This window comes from Tenrec ecaudatus, chromosome 4, assembly GCF_050624435.1.
Source record: "Tenrec ecaudatus isolate mTenEca1 chromosome 4, mTenEca1.hap1, whole genome shotgun sequence".
Classification (NCBI taxonomy): Eukaryota; Metazoa; Chordata; class Mammalia; order Afrosoricida; family Tenrecidae; genus Tenrec; species Tenrec ecaudatus.
In genome coordinates, this window is record NC_134533.1 from 123,277,250 (window position 1) to 123,299,236 (window position 21,987).

Consider the following 21,987-nt stretch of genomic DNA (forward strand, 5'->3'; position numbering starts at 1 on the left):
CTCATTCATCCACGCAATACTGTTTACTATGCATTTCTTCTGTGCCCGATGCTTGTTTAGGTGTTCCGGATAAAAAGTGCATAAAAGCCACTGCCACCCAATCTAGTGTGACTTAGAGCAACCCTATGGGACAGAGTAGAACTGCTCCCTAGGGCTTCTGAGGCTGTAGATCTTTACAGGAGCAGAGAGCCTCGTCTTTCTCCCGTGGAGTGACGGATGGGTACAAACTCTTGATTTTGTGGTTGGGTAGCTGTGTCAGTCTGGGTAAACTAGGGAAACAAATCCACAGAAACTCATATGTATAAGAGTTTTATATAAAGGGTAAGTGCACATTAAGAAAGCATCCCCACCCAGCGCTGTCCAAGCCCACAAGTCCAACATTAGCCTATATGTCTGACACCAATCTGCAAAGTCCTCCTCCATCTCACAAAACACACGCAATGATGCCGACTGCAGGAGGAAATCCAAATCAATGAGTGTGTAAGCATCTCAGTGCTGGCAGTGGTCTCCACACAACTGCTCTAGCACCCAGGGCTGCATCAGGGTGGGTCCATCCTCAGGTATGTCTCGCAGGAAGTGAGCCTTTCCAGCTGAAGCACGGAATTGGTTAAAGCAGCTATACCGTGGTCCAACCATCAGAAAGCAAGGACCCGAGAACTAGAAGAGTGAGGCTCATGCAGCCATTTATCTCTCTGCCCTTCACTTAATCCCACGTGTGTTTATCAGCCAGGTTGGCACAATAAACCTTAACTATCTCAGTAGTCCAATGTGTAACCCACTACACCACCAGGGCTCCTTACAAAGTGGATGGAGTTTGGTATTACTTTAAAAATGAAAACTAGGAACCATATTCTTATTGAATATCATTCTATTTAATGCTTATAGCAATGCTATGCTGGGCATTTCTATTCCCTTTTAAACAATAAAGTACTTTTTTTTTCCATTCTACTTGTCTTATCTAGCAGAGGAAATGGACAAACTCACAACTCGAATCCAAAAAGTGTTGAAAAATAGCTAATTCTTTTAAAAGTGATTTTTCCTGTTGCTGTTTTCTTTTTGTTTTTCAAAGGAACATTTTTTAACACGACTTCAAACTTACAGAAAAGTTGCACGAATGGTAAAAAAGATTACCTGAATGCTCATCACCATGAGTCTCCAAATGGTAACTTTTTATTACTTGCTTTGTCCTTTTCGTTTCTCTCCAGAGGAGGTATTTTTTGGGGGAAAAATATTTTTTAATGAAAAGAACGTTTTATTGGGGGCTCTTTTAAGAATCTATGTATATATCAATTGTATCAAGCATATTTGTACATATGTTGCCATCATTATTTTTTAAACATTTACTTTCAATTGAGCCCTTAGTATCAGCTCTTCTTTTTTCTCTCTCCCCACCTCACCCTCATGACCCCTTGATAAATTATAAATTATTGTTATTTTCATATCTTACCCCGACTGCTGTCTCCTGCCCCTCATGTTTCCTGTTGTTTGTCCCCCTGGGGTGGTGGGGGTGGTTACGTGTCCATCATTGGGATAGGGTCCCTCTTCCTCTCCTACTCTCCCCACCTTCCCCCACCTTCTTGGTATCGCTACTCTCTTTCCTGTTCCTGGATATCATGTAATGTGAGCTCTTATCTGTTATATTTACAAAATTTTAAAGACAGTTTTATTGTCACTTTATCCACATAGTATACAATTCTATAGCTCAACCATATCAAGAAGAGATATACACTCTTTACCAAAATCAATTTTAGAATATTTTCTTTTTCCCTGTACTCATTGTTATTCATATAATTATTTCCCCCATTTTGGCAAAAGTATACACAACAAAACATTTATCAATTTAACAACTCCTACATGTACAATTCAGTGCCATTGATTAGACTCTTCGTGTTGTACAACCATTATTGTATCCCTCTCCAGATTGTACCACCATTCAAATGAACTCAATGCCCCCTACGAAAAAAACCTTCTCTTTCACCCATGGCAACCATGAGTCAAGTTTGTTTTCTTTGTCTTTTTTAGTAGTTTTATTGATATAATACATATCATACACTTCCACAGTTAAACTGCTTCTAAAAAGAGCTGCGTATACGTCATCACAATCAGTTCTCATGCTCCCTCACACCCCCTGCATTCACTGATCATTCCCCAATCCCCCTCCCCTGCCAGGTAAACCATTGTATTGGTTATTGTCTCTATCTGCATCCACTCCTAAACTGAGAGCCCTAACAGAAATTAAAAAAACCAAAAGAAAACAGAAAGAATAAAACAACAATAATATAAAGATAAAAATAAAGGGTAAGAAAGAAAAACCACCAACAATATTTCAAAAGGTAGAGAAGAAATTTCTTTCTTGGAACAATTGAGAAATATTTGAGCATAGAGCAAATTCAGCTTGGGTCAAGAGAGATGTCAACTGATCAAGTATCCTATTATGCCATGGTTTGATTCACCACAATCAAGTTTATAATCATCTCTGACTGATAGTGAAGCTGTTGGAGTCCCTTGCCTGTGACTAGAGGGGTATGTCTGCGAGAGGCCCAATCTGACCAGACACTCTGCAGATGGAATTTGGGTCCCCACTATGCTCCATTGCTTCCTACAACTTGAATGTTCACAATATAAGATCTGATACTTTTTCCTTCATATTTGGATTTTGTAATTGACATCTTTGGATCACACAGACTGGTATGCTTCTTCTGTATGGACTTAGTTGATACCTCAGACAGCTGCTGGTTTGAGTACAAGCCTTTAAGACCCCAGACACTATTCTAATTGATAGCTGGGCACCATCTGCTTTCGTCACCACACTTTCTGTAGCACACTTATCTCCAGTGGTTTCTTCAGGAGTAGGGTCATGTTCTGAGAACTGACTGTTCTCGGAATAGGACTAGAATTAGATGGGAGCCCAGAATCCTTCTGCTTGTCCTTGGGTTAGGTATGACTCTGGTTTACTTTGGCAGCCATATGAGAAAAACAATAAACAAAACCAGAACCAACTAGATCATCACCACCAACAAAAACAATTTACAAAAACAAGAGAAACAAAAAAAACGTGTCAATCCTTCCCTTAGGAGGGTTGCCTTTATAGTATCAAGAATCTATCCAATGGCATAGAATTGAAGGTAGTGTTGATTTGAGGAATTTATGCAAGCATAGTCTGAGTGTGTGGTGTACTCCATTAGATCCTGCTGTGTACAGATTGCTTTCTGAATTGATTGTGCTCTGTTTACATTGAGCATAGAAAGTGGGGTAGGAGAAAGTTTCCTGCATCATCTCTTACAAGGGTACACCCTTGCCTCTCAGCCCCAAACCTGTCCTATTAACACAAGCATGGAGCTCTGGGACTCCGTTCATTGGACTGCACATGTTTTAAAGTGCCATCCCTCCTCCACTACTGCGGGTGGCTTTGCTCATGAAACTGGTAACAGTGTTCTGGGGCTGGTGTGCGCATGACGACAGATGTGTGCGTGGGAGTGTAGGCAGATGTGTGTCTAGATCAGCACTGCTCAAGCGGAAGGTAACAAGCCGCCTTCTACTCCAGGTCATTAGTCACCCGCACAGGAAATACTTAGACTGGCTGAAACTGAGTCACAAACACTCCGAGTGCTTAGAGTCGATGCCCTACAGGCAGTAGATATTTGGCACATATTTCTTGGGGAGGGCCTCTGATGCCCTGGGAATGACAGTCTCTTCATCCAAACCCTCTTCTTTTCTGTAGTAATGCACCTGTGGGCTAAAACTAGCAAGCAGGTGCCTACCTACTCTGTATCTTCTGGCATTGACTGGCCGGGTGCCTTGGGGGAGCAAAAAAGGGAAATGTGACAGTTAAACCCTTAAGTGGCCGTTTCAGTCAGTGGGACAGAAAGTGTCAACATGTGAGCTGTTTCAATAACACCAGGAGAAAAATATGTAGCTGAGAACCATATTAAATTATTCTGGCACTGGGGAACACTAAGACAGGGGGGAGCACTGCAGGCTAAGGTGATTGAGGAGGTTTTTGGGAGAACAATTCTTGAGCCGGTCTTGGAATGATGAATAGCATTTATTTTTATTTTTTAATGAATATTTTTTTGTGAATTAGATGGTGATGGTTTTTACATTTCAGGTAACCGACTCTACACTTAACAATTCGAATCACTCATTTCCCCCGCCCTCCTGGACTTTATTTTATCCCCCTCCTGGTTTCTCTTCTCCTCTTATGGACTGCATCCTCCCTTTCATCCAAGTGAATACCTGTCAGTCTTTTAGTACGTTGTTTCATCCTGTGTACTCTCCATGGGGAACCCCCAAAGACTGTTCCATTTGGCATGCAAGTCTTTGTCTTGGTTTTTATTCATATAATTTTGGTCTCATACAATATTTTCCCTTCTGTGAATGATTAACCTCACTCTGAAGAATGTTCTCCAGGTCTATCCATGTCATGGGGTGTTTTGTGATTTCATTATTGCTCGTTAGCTTTGCGTAGTATTGCATTGTGTATACATATCAGAATCTCTTTCTTCATTCTTCTACTGGTGAGCATGTGGGCTGTTTTCAATTTCTTGTTTGAGTAGCATTTCTTTAGATGAGAGGACACGAGGAGAGTCTTATTGGAGGGGGGACCATTCCTGGACTAGAACAGAATTAGGAATAGCTTTGGTCTCAGGAGACAGAAATAAAAAATTGGTGTTGGAACAAAACACTCTATAACAGAAAGCTTGAGGCAAAATTATGAAGGGTTCTAAGTTACATATTATTTCTGTGTGCTCTCAAATTCCTATAGAATTTCTGATTCTAGAAAAATTTTTAAACACATATGTTCTATAATTATTTACACTTAAAAATCTCTTTCTAAATATTTTATTCATCTCTTTTAGACACATAGGAATATTTTAAGAGTTTTATTGACATATAATTCATATATCATATAATTGAATGATTTAATCATATTTAAAATAATTGAATAATCACCCTTCCTCCCCAACCAGGGGGAAAACAACATAAATGTGAGTGAAGCAGATGGTGTAAGAAATGAAATAATAATAATTTATCAAGGATTCATGAGGGTGGGAGGGAGGGAAAAAAGAGGAGCTGTTACCAAGTGTTCAATTAGAAAGAAAATGTTTTGAAGATGATGATGGCAATATATGTACAGATGCACTTGATACAACTGATGTGTGGATTGTTATAAGAGCTGTAAGATCCCCCAATAAAATGATTTATATATTAAAGAAGAATTGTATAATCATCACCACAATCATTTTTAGAATATTTTCTTCTTTCTTGTACTCATTATTAACTCCCCATTCTACCCCTCCCCCACAACCTCTCCTGCAATAACTCTAATAAACTATCAATCCACTTACTTCCTCTATAGATTTACGTATCCTGGATTTCATATACAGAAAAACACACACAACCCACCTCGCCCCCCAAAAAAACCCCAAACCCCAAGAACATTACCAAAATAAAACAGAGACAACAAATAATAGGGTGCTGAATCTTAACCTAATTACATCTGCCTTCATCTACTTTCCGATGCTCTCTTTCTGATTGGAGGGCTAGTCCTGTCCCTGGTCAAGCATCACAGAGCAGTGGTTCTCAACCTTCCTAAGGCCGTGACCCTTTAATACAGTTCCTCATGTTGTGGTGACCCCCCCAACCGTAAAATTCTTTTAGTGGCTACTTCGTCACTGTAATGTTGCTATGGTGATGAATCTAGTGACCTCTGTGAAAGGGTCATTCAGCCCCCAAAGGATCATTCATGATCCACAGGTTGAGAACAGCCGATCATGGAGAATTTACTGGAGGCTTGATCCACGTAGGACCCCTGCAAATAGAATTTTGGAATTTCTGTCCTCCATAGCCTTTGCAAATTGGGTGCTCAGAACTTAAGCTTTAATACCATTCCCTCCCCTGGTCTTGGATTTTTAAATTTATAACCCTTGGATCACACAGACTTGGATGCTTCCTCCATGTGGACATAGCTGATACCTTACTTAGTTGGCTGTTTGTTTTAAGACAAACATTTAAGACTCTAGATTAGTGGTACGATTCAAATCATTCAACCTGGTTGCTGCCCTAATGACCACTGAAGAATACAAACATATATACCGAAAGGTGGTTTATTATTTCATACATTAATATTCAAATATAAATAATAAAATGGGTATACAAGATCAGACTTATTAAAAGGTGTTTTTAAAATATTAATGAAAATATTAAATAATACCTGACAAAAAACCGCAGTAAAACTGTTATTTAAGATATTTCCATATTGCTGCTTGTTTGGCATCCTCACTTGCAATGCCTCAAGTTTCCACATGCATCAGTGGCTGTGCGATTTACCGTTAACCATCTTTTTTTCACTGTAGGTGTAGGGTCCCATTCCTTCAGAGGTAGACCAACTAGACAATAGTCACTGTGTTTGATAGATTAGAAACAGAAGACTTCTCTGGTCATTTATGTTCATCTTTGAAAAACTCCTTCCCGCTTCGGCTGAACTAAGAGCAATGGTTCTGACAACATCTTAAGCTCTTTGAACACTTTCCGAAATTGCATAATTCTGGGAATTTCTTGGACCGTTCTGCACAACTTCTTGGTAAGCATTCCCGTCCGTGTGCCAATGTAAAATGCCACGAAGGACAAGCGGTTGTTCTTCAGCTGCTCTCGGTGGACCGAGCACTGCTTCAAGAGTCCAGCAAGCTGGCTCCAAAAAAAATGGTAATTTATCTCTATCTTGTAATTGGCTACAACTTGCATTTAAATTTTCACAATCCATTAGTCCTTTTTCCAAAGTCATTATGATGTTTTCTAGTTTTCCCTGAGGAAGTCCAACAAATCAGCAATTTTCTACAAATTTTATAGTTTTGAAGGTTTCTGAAGTAATTAATTCATCAACTTTTTTCCCCCATACGAACGCTCTATTCCTACTGGTGCCTTGTGTCCCAGTTTCCTGTGAGTTTTACGCATGGGGAACACCTGAGCACTCATGCTGTCTCAGGGGCATTTAGGGCAATAACGCAAAGCTGAAGTGAATGACAGGGTGTCACCTTCTGCTTGTGGGGCACTTTTTCTCTTTACGTTCTATGTTTGTTTACTGAGGTACCAAATGCAAAGGAATAAAAATGTTGTCCTTCATCAGAAGTATCATGAGTTTTGTGAAATGAATAAGTAAATATGACAAACGGAGCACTGTCTGAGAATATGCTGTTGTACAGATGAATGTTAAAAAAGAGTAAGGAATGTGAATTTGTCGTTTCCACAGTAGGCGGCTACCCTGGGACGCTGAAACCAGGAGGGCGCTGAGCTTAGACTGAAGCAAGCTCTGGGTCGCCGCGGCACTCTATTCGGCAAGGACGTGTCCAGGTGTGCTGCTCTCCCTATAGAAACGGACGGCGGCCATCAGGTACTGAGGAAGAAGGCAGAAGTAAGAGAAAAGAGAAGCACCGTACGGATCATCTTCAAGTCGTTCTGCAGACAGTAGAACATACAGCTGAAAGAAAGGTGGGAGGAAATCAAGGTCAAAGTCGAGATCTTGGGTCAGAGGTCTTCAGTTGCGTTCAGATCCTTAAGACAAGACGCAGGCATCGATCAAGCAGCAGCTCCTATGATGGCTCAAGAGGAAAATAGAGTCCAAGTCGATCAAGGGGTCGAGGGAAATCTTACAGAGCTCAGAGGTTTCCCTCAAAAAGGAGAACAAGAAGGTCCAGGTCAAGACCTCACCCTGTTCCAATAATGGAAGTAGTGAAAGATCCCGTCACAGAAGAACCGGCAGTTGATCTCCAGATGGAGAACGCCGTAAAGCCAGAGATAAGAAGAGAGAAAGGGATAGGGATAAGGAAAAGGACAAGGAATTGCATGACATCAAACGTGGGGAATCTGGAAACATCAAAGCTGGACTAGATGGAACATCTGCCGCCAGCCGAACAGGCCAAAGCCAGACTGACTGGTTCTTGAAGCTGCTGCACAAGCTGATGAAGCATTGAAAGTCAGAGTAAGAAACGAGGAAGAGGAAAAAAGACAAAAGGAGGAAGATCAAGCCACCCTGGTAGAACAAGTGAAAAGAGTCGAAGAAATTAAAGCTATTGAAAGTGATTCTTTTGTTCAGCAACCGTTCAGCTCAAGCAAAGAGGTAAAAAAGTCAGTGGAGCTTCCAAAGGCAGCATCAGGCCCACCTTCAGTAGTGGCTGACCACCCCATGCTGAGAAGGAGGTAGACCCTAGCATCATCCGTACTGCGATCAAGTACCAAGGCGACAATTCTCTTGCCCATCCCAATTTACTTATTGAGAAAGCAGAAGCTGAGGAGAAATGGTTCAAGAGATTAATTGCTCTCCCACAAGAAAGGCTAATGGGCAGTCCTGTCGCCTAAGGAACGTGCATATGTTGGAATTTATAGTAACATTAAAAGTCTAGGTTTTTAAAGCCCCCCAAATTAACTTTCTGCTCTTAAAATATAAGAGGATGTACACTGGTGCAGATAGGAGCTGGAGGCACAGGGAATCCAGGGTGGATGATCCCTTCAGGACCAGGGGTGTGAGTGGCGATACTGGGAGGGTAGAGGGAGAGTGGGTTGGAAAGGGGGAACCGATTACAAGGATCTACATGTGACCTCCTCCCTGGGGGTGGACAACAGAAAAGGGGGTGAAGGGAGACGTTGGATAGGGCAAGATATGACAAAATAAGAATTTATAAATTATTGAGGGCGCATGGGGGAAGGGGGATTGGGGAGGAAAGGGGAAAAATGAGGACCTGATGCAAAGGGCTTAAGTGGAAAGCAAATGCTTTGAAAATGATGAGGGCAAAGAAAGTACAGATGTGCTTTACACAATTGATGTATGTGTGTATTGTGATGGGAGTTGTATGAGGCCCTAATAAAACATTTAAAAAATAATTTAGCTGATTATATAAAAAATCAATCCCATTTAATTCTTTTCCCATTTAGGTTGGCTTGAATATTTGTTGCTTTGAACTCAGGCAAACCCTGTGAATATTGAAACTAGTATGAAATTTAAGACTGAATGAAAGTATTATGCTCTTAATAAAGCTAATCACAAAATACTGATATAGATAATGCACAGTAGTGTTTCTGAGTAAAAGTTGAAAAACATCCAATGTTCATTTCTGTAAAGTTTTGGTTAATGCACATGTAAGAATCAAACAACAGCCTGTAAAGATGAGATGTCATTGACCTTGTATTAAAATCATTTAAAAATTGGTGAGAATGAGGGTGGTTGGAGTGGAGACTCAAAGCCCATCTGTGGACGATGGAACATCCCCCTACCGAGCAGTCTCAGGAAAGGGATGAGTCAATCAGGGTGCAGTAGAGCACCGATGAGTTACACAATATACCTCTGATCCCTTGAGGCAAAAAATAAATAAATAAATAAAATCATTTAAAAAAATCTTTGTTTCACCGCTTTGAAAATGTTTAGGTACAATAATAAACTAAATATTCAAATAATGAGCATGTTAAAGCTAAAAATGATCACATTTATTTTCAAGCTTCCCCCAAAAGTAAATAAATTGGTGGTTTTGCTTACAAAAAAAAAGTACCCTGATTACAAGTGCCATATAAACAACCAGTTCACCAAACTCAACCAAAAATTAAGGGTCTGTTCTTCCGAACAAGTGTGAAGTGGCTGATGGTCCAATCACTATACCATGAGGCCCTAGATAGCCCATGAGCTCCTTGGTTGGTAAAAGACATTGATGCATGTGGGACAGTAATATGTCCTTCGGGACATGGGAGCTCTTTGTAGATTCTGACCTCCATCCTTTGCTAATATATCTGTAATCACAAGCATAACACTCCCTGTGAGTCATCCCAGCAAAGTATTGAACCTGGGAGACCACAGGTCAGACAGGCGGCTCCTGGCAGAAGAAAACCCTCTAGTGGGAAGCCCAGATTGTGGAGTCAGCCGGCCAGAAGGGAGGTTGGCATGTGAATTCTGAAACTTGCAACCGATGCCTGAAGTTTGGGGTCTTTTTGGCAGTCTGAAAGATGGTGGCTTTTTAACTTGTGAGATCTGACCTAGCTTCAAGGAACTAGGGTGAGAGGAAGAAGTGCTGTGTGGGAAGCTGGTGTAAGAACAGGGAAGTGGGAAAGTGTGACTTTTGATTTATTTGATGTTTGATTTGAGACTACCACACATTGCAAGGATGTTCGCAGCTAAATTTATATGAGGTCATATTGGAGTTACCCAAACTCGTTGCTCTGTAGGCATTTCCAACTCAAAGCAACCCTGTAGGGCAGCCATTCTCAACCTGTGGGTCGCAACCCCTTTGGGAGTCGAACGACCCTGTCAAAGGGTCACCTGATTCACAACAGTAGCAAAATTACAGTTATGAAGTAGCAACAAAAATAATTGTATGGTTGGAGGATCACCACAACATGAGGAAATATATGAAAGAGTCACGGCATTAGGAAGGTTGAGAAGCACTGCTTCACACACGGTCTTTAAAAGGCTTATTCAAAGATACACGTCATAGGACGGCTCTGATTGGTTAGATGTGAGTAAACAAACATTCAAAGCCCTGCAGTGTCAGCGGGGCTCTGAATGAACAGCAGAGAAACAACGGCAATCACCTGTGAGATAACAGGCGTTTGTTCTGTTACCTCAAGGGGGTGGGGGATCAGAGAGATGTTACACCTCTCTGGGGTACCACTGACCCATGTATAAGCTGAACCCCAAATGTACTGAAAAACCCAGCTTATACACGAATATATACGGTAGATTCCCAAACTTATTTGGCCTACTGCCTCCTTTTCAGGCAAAGAGAAAAGTGAAATATTCAGAACCCACATCTCCCCCTACAACTCAAAACATTTGCACTATAGTTCATGATTTAGGAGAAAGTGTAGGTACCTGCTTTTGTAGCCCTCCCGGATCATTCTAGGACCCTCACTCCCATCCCCCAAGGTCTAACCATTGAAGACTCAGTCAATATTTATTCCAGCTGAAGCCGAATTTGGGTTCCTAGGATTCCATTCCCTGTAGTAAAAAGAGAGCCTATTTCCCTTTTCTTTTTCACATTTCCTTTTCCTATTAAAACAAGCTTATCTTTATGCTTGTTCCTGTCCTCAAAATATGTGTCTCAACTCGTCTCTCCAGGGTGTGTTTTCTCTTTTTATGGCTGCTCAGTAAAAGGCTCCAGGGTCTTGATTGGGCAACTTTTATTGTAGTTACGTCTGAGGAACCCTTTGTGCTAAGAGAGCCTAGGAATAAGGAGTTCTCTTTATCAAAGTAGAGAATGCAGTTGTTTTTGTCCCAAAGTCCTAGCGGGTGGGGGAGTATGTGAGATTTGTTGGTCCTACCTCTGAACTTTGTGGCCAGCTGAGGTGGCAAAGACTTTGTGGGGCGATTGTTTCCTACAGGACATTTATTGGGGGAAAAAATACCCTCTGTCTACCAGAACTCAGGGTACGTAGGCCTGTTCCAAGACCGCACACGGTTATTTAAAAAAGATACTATAATACATTCGCCAATATAACATTTTTTGCATGTACAATTCAGTGACACTAGTTACATCTATCATGTTATGTAAATGTCATCAGTATCTGCCACTAAAGTTTTCATCATCATAAACCAAAGGCTTTGAGGAGGATTCTGGAGAGTAAAGAAAAGATGACATGCAAATGGCAAAAAAACATAGGAAGAAATGCTCATAATCATTAGCCATGTGGGAGATACAAAGCAAAGCAACAAGGAGATAGCACCTTACACTGACAGGGACAGCCAAGTTCAAAGCAAACAAACAGTAAGATAAGATAATAATAATTTATAAATTATTAAGGGTTCATGAGGGAGGGGAAGCGGGGAGGGGGGGAGGGAATAAAAGGGAAATGAGCTGATTCCAGGAACCCAAGCAGAAGGTGAATCTTGAGACTGATGAGGGCAACGAATGTTTAAGGGGCTTTACTCAACTGATGTATGTATGGATTGTGATAAGAGTTGTTTGAGCCCCAATAAAATGATTTTTAAAAACAACAACAAAATAATATGCTGGAAAGGATTCACAGAGATTGGAACCCTCCCACGCTGCTGGTGGAACTGCAAAAATGTGCACCACCGTGGGGTTCCACACGTTCCTCTCTCCACTATCTGGGAACAGAAATTCTATACAACCTAGCAATTTTCCAAATACAAACAGGCATATGCAAATCGATGTTAATCACAGTACTTTTCATAATAGAAAAAAGATAGAAACTACCTTGCTAGCCATCAGGAGACGAATGGAAAAGACACTTTGGTAACAATGTGCAATGGAGACTATGCATAGTGAAAAAACAATGATGAGACGATGAAGCATCTGGTGCCATGGGTCAACCTGGAGACCATTATGCGGAGTGAAATCGGTCAATCACAAAAGGACAAATGTTATAGGAGACCACTGTAATAAAGAGAAGAAAATCAAGATTTTTGTACAAAGGGAACAGATTATGGGGTTACCAAAAGTGGGGGATAAAGTGAGGTTACCAAGAAGTGAGGAAAATAAAGCAATAGGCCAGAGGGTTGGCAGGTGAAGGTAGGAATCCCGAAGAGAGATCGAAGGAGCAGGCAGATGGGGAAACTTTTTAGTGTGTGTATGTTTAACAGGTAGTTTCAGTTATTGAATATAAAATTGATTATCTGAAATGCAAACACACACCTACTTAAAAAATTTTAATGGAGGTTTTCATATCCACCAAGGCAAAATATTCATAGTAGGTGTCTTTGCTCTGCATGTTAGCTTATCCTTCTAGATTGTAGACCCTTGAGCCAATGGAAACCTGGGAATGTGCTGCCTCTCCAGTTTGGGCTTTGGTTCAGCTGCCAATGTGGACAACCTTCTTTACCCTGCTCCCCTATTGTCAAGGTGTTGGTGCTCGACTCTGACTCACAGTGACCCTATGGGACAGAGGAAACACTGCCCCATAATGTCTCCAAGGTGGTCATCTTTTATTTATTTATTTTACACCTTGACTTTAAAAAAAAATAATCTTATTGGGGGGTTCCTACAGCTCTTATAACAATCCATACATCAATTGTATCAAGCACATTTGAGCCTAGGTTGCCATTCATCATTTTCAAAACATTATCTTTCTACTTGAGCCCTTGGTATCAGCTCCTCATTTTTCCCTCCCTCTCCCTCCATCCCTCATGAACCCTTGATAATTTATAAATTATTATTATTTTGTCATGTTTCACGCTGACCGGTGTCTCCCTTCACCCACTTTTGTGCTGCCCGCCCCCCTGGGGGGCACTATATCTTTGTGATCAGTTGGCTCTTTCTCCCCAGACCCTCCCCTTCCACTGCTGGTATCGCTGCTCTCATTGTTGGTCCCAAGGGGTTTAGCTGTCCTGGATTCCCTGTGTTTCCAGCTTTTTAAAATAACTATTTTATTAGGGGCTCATACAACTCTTATCACAATCCATATATACATTGCCCATTGTACATTCATTGCCCACATTATTCTTAAAACATTTGCTCTCCATATGAGCCCCTGGCATCAGCTCCTCATTTCCCCCCTCCCTCCCCACTCCCTATTCCCTCATGAACCCTTGATAATTTATAAATTATTATTTTGTCATATCTTGCACTGTCTGACATTTCCCTTCACCCACTTTTCTGTTGTCTGTCCTCCACGGAAGAGGTTATATGTAGATTCTTCCCCCTTTCCACCCCACCCTCCCAGTATCGCCACTCACACCACTGGTCCTGAAGGGATCATCCGTCCTGGATCTCCTATGCGTCCAGTTCCCATCTGTACCAGTGTACATCTTCTGATCCAGTCAGACCTGTAAGGCAGAACTGGGATCATGACAGTGGGGTGGTAGAAGCATTTAGGAACTAGAGGAAAGTTGTATGTTTCATCGTTGCTACACTGCACCCTGACTGACTCATCTTCTCCCCACAACCCCTCTCCTCCGTAAGGGAATATCCAACTGCCTACAGATGGGCTTTGGGTCTCCACCCTGCACACCCCCTCATTTATAATGATATGATTTTCTGTTCTTTGATGTCTGATACCTGATCCCTTCAACACCTTGTGATCACACAGGCTGGTGTGCTTCTTCCATGTCGGCTTTGTTGCGTCTGAACTTGATGGCCACTTGTTTACCTTCAAGCCTTTAAGACCCCAGATGCTATATCTTATGATAGCTGGGCTCCATCAACTTTCTTCACCACATTTGCTTATTCACCCGCTTTGTCTTCAGCGATGGTGTCAGGAAGGTGAGCATCCTAGAATGCCAGTTTAATAGAACAAAGTAATCTTGCATTGAGGGAGTACTTGAGTGGAGGCTCATCTGCTACCTCAATACTAAACCTATAAATATATGCACATAGATCTATTTCCCCATCCTCATATATAAATATATTTGCATATGCACATGCCTTAATTTAGACCTCTATAAATGCCCCCTGCCTCCCAACTCCCTCCTTTATTTCCTTTTACTTTTCTCTTGTCCAACTATCATGCTCAGTCTTCATAGGAAGAGGAGGAGGAGGAAGAGGAGGAGGAGGAGGAAGAGGACTAGGAGAAGAAGAAGAAGAAGAAGAAGAAGAAGAAGAAGAAGAAGAAGAAGAAGAAGAAGAAGAAGAAGAAGAAGACCGCTCCTTCCTTAAGGGTGAATTGATGTTCAATGAGAAGAAAGTAGCATCCTTAGAATCGGGCTGAACAAAAGGAGGAGTAAACAATGTTCCCTTGCCTTTCCTTAAATTGTTCCCTCTTTGAGTTGAGGTCAAAAGCAGAAGTTTTTCCTTTGGTTAACAGTACTTAGAATCACCCCTAAAACAAGCTGTCATAGGAAGCTAAATTTAAGCTTGTTAGGTGGAAAAAAGATTGTCAAGGGCATCCAATGTCACATCCTTATTTTATCCAGAAAGACACAGGCTCAGAGATCAACAACTCATCTAGGACACACAGACGTGGGTAGCATGGACATTCTAGGAACCTCAGTCAGAGGGTCACCAGATGCCTGCCTGGCTTCCTTGTGCAGCCAAGCTGCGACCTGTACGACCCAAGAGAGTGTTCTGAAAACACACAGCAGAATGCTTTTCCCCACTGACAGGTACGATTGTGACAGACAACAACAATGTCTAAACTGGGAGACAGAAATAGGTTCTATCGTCCCAGTTGGGGAAAGGCACCTTGCTGTTGCCAGTTAGCATGCATGCTCATATATTTTTCATTCATTCAAGCTAAAAAAGCAAGTTCCAGCCAGTAAGCTTGCATGAGTTCCACCCTTCTGCAGCTGCTGCTGCACCATTGAGCAGGAAGAGCCCTAAGACTGCTTGCTCTGTGAACTGAGACCCAAGCAGGGGATGTAACATCTTAAGGTCACACTCAAGTCAGCGGCAGAAGGAGGTCTCTTACCCAGGTTGCCTAGCACTCAGCAACATTCTCTTTTTAGAAATGAGTAAGGTGTTATGGAGTGGCTCTTCCTCTTTTAGAAAGGCCAGGAAAGGCAATATAAAATTCTGTGATGTGTACTGGAAGAAACAGGTGTGATGGGGTCCTGAGGAGAGCTGGGGGTTTCCTCTAGTAATGGATAAGGCTCAGCCAAAGCCATGGGATGGAATTACTGTTGATACATGCAACGCCAGATATGCCCGTAGTGTCCTGTATGGGAACTCATGTACTTAGAGGGCTGAGATGGTAGGAGCTGTCAGCAGCTGCTTACAGCTGCTCAATGGTCAGACTTGTGTTTGCTGGAGCCAGGCTGAAGAGCGAAGAAAGTAAGAAAAGCACTTTCCAACTTCCCAGCCTCTGTGCACACAGAAATGCAGAGGCCATTGGTAGTCTTTGGGACATCTTCCCCAACTGAACTATTCTCAGAGGTGGGTGAAGCAGATGGGACTGTGGCCTGAAACCACTGTTGAAGAGGCTGTGTAGGGTGGTGTACAAAGCATGAGTATCATATCAGAAGGCCAAGGTTAAATCAGTCCCGCCACTGTTACTCACTAGTTGAGGTGTATCTTGCACAAAGTAGTAACCTCTCTGCGTCTCAGTATTTTTATCTGAAGAAAAATAAAATACTAGGGCTTACACAGAATCCCAGGGTGGAGCAAATGAATAAGATGCTTGCCTTTCAAATATCATTCTTTGAAAACCAGATGGAAGGCAAAATGGGTGCATAAGCAAGAAGGCTAATCCTACCCAGCTATTAAAATATATAGTGTTTGGGGTCTTGAAGGCTTGAAGGTGAACAAGCAGCCATCTAGCAAGGAAGCAACAAAGTCTACATGGAAGAAGAAAACCAGTCTGTGTGATCATAAAGTGTAGATAGGATTAGGTGTCATAAGATCAAAAACAAGCAGTAATATCATTGTGAAGGAGAGGGGTCGGCTTGGAAACCCCAAGCCCACCTGTTGATAACTGGAAACTCCCTCAGAGAAGGACACACGGAAGGGACACCTCATCCAGGGCGCAGTAGCACCAACGACACACACATGCCTCTAGTTCTTTAATGCGTCCTCCCCTTACTATCTTGGTCCCAGTTTGAGCCCACAAGGCTCATGAGGGAGGGGGGAGCAGGGAGGGAGGGGGAAAAAAGAGGACCTGATGCAAAGGGCTTAAGTGGAGAGAAAATGCTTTGAAAATGATTAGGGCAAAGAATGTACGGATGTGCTTTATACAATTGATGTATGTATATGTATGGATTGTGATAAGAGTTGTATGAGCCCCTAATAAAATATAAAAAAAAATGATTAGGGCAAAGAATGTACAGATGTGCTTTATACAATTGATGTATGTGTATGTATGGATTGTGATAAGAGTTGTGTGAGCCCCCTAATAAAATGTTTAAAAACAAAACAAAAAAAACACATGTTTAAAAATCTTATCAACTACGTACAGAATCACTCCTCTTAAAAAGACTTGCCTTTCATTCCATGAGGCTCACCTTCCTGACGATTGCTGAAGACAAAATGGGTGCATAGCAAATGTGGTGAAGAAAGCTGATGGTGCTCGGCTATCAAAAGATATAGCATCTGGGGTCTTAAAGGCTTGAAGATAAACAAGTATCCATCTATCTCAGAAGCAACAAGCCCACATGGAAGAAGCACACCAGCCTGTGTGATCATGAGGTGTCGATGGGATCAGGTATTAGGCAGAACAAAAAATCATATCAATGTGAATGAAGGGGAATGTGGATGGAGACCCAAAGCCCATCTGTAGACAAATGGACATCCCTTACAGAAGGGTCACAAGGAAGAGACGGGCCAGTCAGGGTGCATTGTAGCACTGATAAACCATACAACTTTCCTCTAGTTCTTTAATGCTTCCTCCCACCCACTATCATGACCCCAATTCTACCTTACAAATCTGGCTAGACAAGAGCATGTACACAGGTACAGATAAGACTTGGAAACACAGGGAATCCAGGGTAGACATACCCTTCTGGACCAACAATGAGAGTAGTGATACCAGGAGGGGAAGGTCATGGCAGAAAGGGGGAACTGATCACAATGATTGACATATAACCCCCTTCCAGGGGGAAGGACCACAGAAAAGTGGATGGAGACATCGGTCAGTGTAAGACATAAACAATAATAATTTATAAATTATCAAGGGTTTGTGAGGGAGGGAGGGAAGGAGGGCAAGGGAAGGGGAAAAATGAGGAGCTGATGATACCAAGGGCTGAAGTAGAAAGAAAATGTTTGGAAAATGATGATGGCAACAAATGTACATATGTGCTTGACACAATGGATGTGTGTATGGATTGTGATAAGAGCTGTATGAGTCCCCATCAAAATGATTTAAGAAAAAGAAAGACTTGCCCTTATAGTACCCAGATATAATGTGACCTCTTCTGTATTTTGTAGATAATGAGGAGAGAATTAAAAGAGCTTTGCCTAGAATCAAAAGGTCCAAGTTCAAATCTCATTTCTGCTGTTCATTAGTTAAATTTGTTTTCACCGACTTTTGTTTCTCTGTCTGTGGTTGGGTTTATGATGTCTACTTTGATGGTTGTTTATGTGCATGTGCGTAATAAACCACAGAATGCTAAGCAAATATAAATATTTTTTAATGCCATGACCATGTTCTTTCTGAGGCTTCCTATAATACTGCACTTTTTTTTTTTCTTGCCAAGGAGTTCCTTCTATCAAACCTGAATTTCTTCTGCTGCAGTTAGGCTGGCTTGGAAATAAGCTTTCCACTGGGACATTTCCAAATCCCCGGTTTAGAGATCCATTCACGTGGCAGGTGTCAAGGGGACAGCAGGGACTACGCACTGAAGGGTTTGGAACCGCTCACTTTGGGGGCGAAGGACAAAATCCTTTTCCAGGTCTGGTTTGGTTTGGAAATTCCTGGTGGTCATGGCAACCACAAAGCAAAGGAGGGCTGCTCAGTGTCAACCGTGAGTGCTGTCTGGGTGCAGAACATGCGCACGCTGACTCGAGTAAACAGCGCTTGTAACTCTTGTAAGTACGCTTGGCCACCTCTGGACCAGGGGCGGAGCGGCCTGGAGCGCAGTCTCAGTCTGGCTACAGAAACACCCAGTGCTCCCTCTGCTGCCCCAACGCTCAGTGATTCTGCCAGACCTAGAGAGGGGAGCCTTTCCAGAAAAGGCTTCCTGGGAGATGCGATGAACTTAACAGCACAGAGGAAGCAAACACTTGTACCCCATGCGGTTTGGGGAAGATGGTTTGGGGAGAAGGTGGCTGGTGGCATTTCCGTAGTAACTTCAAGTGCACGCAGTAAGTCATCCTTAAGAGTTGGCCTCTCAATTTTTAGCCAAATAATGTACCAATTTATATGTACCAATGTACCAACAGTAACACTGGATGCATACCTCGGAACAATAAAACCTTTACAATCCAGAGGTCAGCATTTGCCCAAGGACATCGCTCAGCAATGTTAGCAAAGGAGCAACGTAAACGCGAGGAGGAAAGAGAAGTGATGTCACCGCAGGAGGATTGCAATCAATGAAAAAGAGCAAAATGTGTGCGGATTGTTGATAGAAAATGGACTGGCTCTGTAAATCTTCATCCAATTCACAATAAAACATCTTTAAAATATGGTGTCGGAGATCCACAAGGCTTCCAATGTTCCTGAGAATGGCATATAAGTTAACTCTCCTCGCTTTCATTTCCTGTTTTCTTTCTTCCATTTTCCCCTATCCCCCTACTTCTTCCTTTCTTCTTCTTTTTCAATCACTTTCATATTTTCTTTTTCTTACCTTTCCTTCCTTTCCCGTTTCTTTCTCTTTCTCACTCCCCCCTGTCGCCCTCCCCCTTTTCATCTTTCTTTCTTTCCTGGGGCTCAGAGTCACTTTTGTCTGGTCTTGAAGTAGTGGGAAAAGGCAGATACCTGTTTAGATACCTGTTTCCTATCTGCATGAGCCTTAAACAGTCACACCAGCCTATCGACAGGGAGTTGCCATCAATTCAGTCTCAGAAGAGGTCATGGAATGAGGGATATCGCTACTGACATCAGATGAATCTTGGCTGAAAACAAATAATACAGAAAAATGCTTAGTTGTATTTAACTAACTATGCAAAGGTGGCATGGATCGTAGGAAACTACAGATAATATTGAAAATAATAAACGCCTGATCATATCATTGTGCGCATGCAGAATCTGTACATGGGTCAAACAGATCAAGGAGTCACTGACTGGTGTAAAATCAGGAAAGGTGTGTGCAGGGCTGCATCTTTTCACTATACTTATTTAGTCTGTAGACCGAGCAATGAACCCAAGAAGCTGGACCATATGAAGAAAAACTCAGCATGAAGGCAAAATTAAGGAAGGTTCATTGACCAGTAATATGCAGACGACACATCCCTGCCTGCTGATAGCAAAGAGGATTTGAAGCAACTGCTAAGGAAGATCAAAGGCTGTATACAACCTCTAATATGGACAACGTCTCAACACAGGAGAGCCAAATCCTCATAGCTGGATGAATAAGCAACATCATGATGGGTGAAGAAAAGATTGAAGTTGGTAAGGATTTTATTTGACTTGCATCTGTCATCTGGAAGCAGCAATTGAGCAAGGCTGCTGTGCATGACCATTTAAAGTGTTAATGAGCAAAGATGTCACCTTGAGGACTAAAGTGCACCTGACTCAGTCACGGTATTTCAATCACTAACATACATGTGAAAGTTGGACAGACCAGAGAAGAAGCAATGGATTGGAGTCATGGTGTTAGTGAAGGATATTTTAAAACCCAGGGTTCAGGACGCTACAGAGACAACAAGTAGAATAGGGGTTTGGGGGTGGGGTGGTTTACAGTGGTGATGCTGGTGGGGTGAAAGGGAGACAATGTCAAGGAGCCCTGGAAGAAAAAGAACGTTGGGAAACTGACTGTAGTAGCAATTGTACAATACTGCTTGATGTGATTGAGCTATGGAATAATATATATATATTTATATATATATTTAAACTTCCAAATAATAAATAAATAAAGTACCACGGCTGCCAGAAGAACACATAAATCTTTTTTGGAAGAAGTACAAGCAGATGACCCGTCAGAGTGAGGATGGTGAGACTTTGTTGCATGGCCTTTGGACTAGCTATCAAGAGGACTGACTTAGTGGCTGCAGCAGCGGGATCAAATGTGACAATCGCGAGGATGGCGCAGGATTGCAGTCTCATTGTGCTGTGCGTGGGGCACTTAACAACGAGAAAAACAACATCTGGTCCTCAGAGTTCTTCTTTGCTTTGAAATGAAGTGATGATGCTACTTTAAAGCATTCATGTAAAAATTAATTGAGATTGTTACAAATATTTGCCAAAAGCAGGGAGTTATTATTCCACTAATAATATTACCCACCCACAGTTCATCAATCATCACAGAGGCATTAAGATGTCCTCCACCCACTGGGCCATTGTTATTACAAAATGTGTAGAAGCCATATTTACATATTGAAAGTCCCCTTTGTGTACAAACGAGTACAGATTCTGTCTAAAAGTACATTTTGTCAAGGCGGCCTGATGATGATGTCTTTGTTCTCAATCCAGGATGAGTGTGAAGTAACTGTGGAGCACCGTGTATTCTGGAGACTCGCTTCTGGGTTGTGTATGACCTTTTAGGTTGCTGGATCATAGAGAGGCTCGTGAGCCCCCAGAAGAGGAGACAGGCAATGGGACAATTACTTAGACTGACCAACTAAATGGAAGTATTTATTATTTAATAATCAGTATAACCGTACCACATTGGACCATCTAAAAGTTAGCCTTCCTCACTCCAGTGTAATCTATCACTAATTTCCTCTTATTCAACCAGCCACCATTCAGTAAATAGTTTTTGAGCAGCATCCTTGCATTACATGTTGGGTTAGACATGCTGGGTAATATAAAGAAGGCTAAGGAACCATAACTTAGATGTTGTTAGCTGCTCTTGGATTTGTCGCTGACTCATGGGGACAGCATGTACGTCAGAACAAAACCCTACCTAGGCCTGCACGGTCACCATGATTGGTTTCAGGTGGAATTCTTACGGTCTATAAGGCTTCACTGGCTAACACTTGGAAGTAGAGGGCCGAGCCTTTGTTCCCAGTCTTAGCCTCAAAGCTCCACGGAAGGCTGTTCAGCATCATAAGAACACATAAACCTCCCCTAACAGAGGAGTGGTGGCTGGGCATGAGGTAGGTGTGTTGGCTGGGAATTACATCAGGTCTCCTGCCTGGAAGGCAAGAAGTCTAGCCTAATAAAGAACTATGGCATGTAATCAGATAAATTTGGTAAGAAAAACATATGAGAAACATCATAGGAAAATATGTATATATCATTGATGTCATCAGTGCAATTTCCTTATGCCCTAAGGGGATGACTGACAATGTTTTTCTATTTTGTTTCTTTTGTTTTGGGGTTTTTCTGTTTGCTTGTTTTAAAAATCATTTTATTGGAGTCTCTTACAGCTCATAACATTCCATACATCAATTATATCAATCATATTTATACATATGTTGCCATCATCATTTCCAAAACATTTGCTACTTGAGCTCGGTATAAGTTCCTCTTCCCCGCCCCCCCCCCCGCCCCCACCACGTGTTTATTTTGTGTGTTTTT

The 21,987-nt window shown here is 42.0% G+C and overlaps 1 pseudogene; it reads left to right on the plus strand.

Annotated features, from left to right (window-relative positions):
• Positions 1-3,452: 3,452 nt before the first annotated feature.
• On the plus strand, positions 3,453-8,520 carry LOC142446022 (serine/Arginine-related protein 53-like; annotated as a pseudogene).
• Positions 8,521-21,987: the final 13,467 nt, after the last annotated feature.